Below are 683 nucleotides of genomic sequence, written 5' to 3' on the forward strand. Positions count from 1 at the left end.
ATAGATAGATAGATAGATAGATAGATAGATAGATAGATAGATAGATAGATAGATAGACTGAACCCTTAGAGTGTCGGACAAAATGTGCTGTGTTTGCTCTGGTCTTCTACGTTCTGATTTCAAATCCCATCGTGTGAACTTTACCTTTCATCCTTCTGAGGGTCGATAAAGTAAAGTACCAGTCAAGTATAAGAGACAATTTAAGTTACTAACCCACACTCGCTAAAACCTGCTGGCCTTGTGCAGAAATTAGAAACAATGTGTGTGGTGTGGGTGCGTGTCTGTGTGGGTGCGCGTATGGGTGGAATGAAAACGAGAAAATGTCAAACTTCGGAGACATGAACAAATAACATTAAAATACTGTGGGATAGATGTAGATATAACATAAAGATTCACAAGACGCACGCACATATACACCTTATATCGTATGTAGGTACAGAAGATATAAGTAAATTTATATATCATCACTCTATATGCGTGTGAGATGTTTTGCTGAAAAATATAACATGAATTTAATAAAACATGAACATAATGTGAATTCAAAAATCTCAATTATCACAACGTTTAGTAAAGTTCATGTTACGCTGTGGATCACACACAATACAGACACAAACTACCCACACTGACTTGTACTGATATATCACTTCACTGCGTATATAACAAACGCTACGTACACACAGGTA

The 683-nt window shown here is 36.3% G+C and overlaps 1 protein-coding gene across 3 annotated transcripts in view; it reads right to left on the reverse strand.

Moving 5' to 3' along the window:
* LOC106867206 (uncharacterized) overlaps window positions 1-683 on the reverse strand; it is a 98,017-nt gene that overhangs the window by 84,005 nt on the left and 13,329 nt on the right. The gene's annotated exons all lie outside the window — the stretch shown is intronic.

This window comes from Octopus bimaculoides, chromosome 2, assembly GCF_001194135.2.
Source record: "Octopus bimaculoides isolate UCB-OBI-ISO-001 chromosome 2, ASM119413v2, whole genome shotgun sequence".
NCBI lineage: Eukaryota > Metazoa > Mollusca > Cephalopoda > Octopoda > Octopodidae > Octopus > Octopus bimaculoides.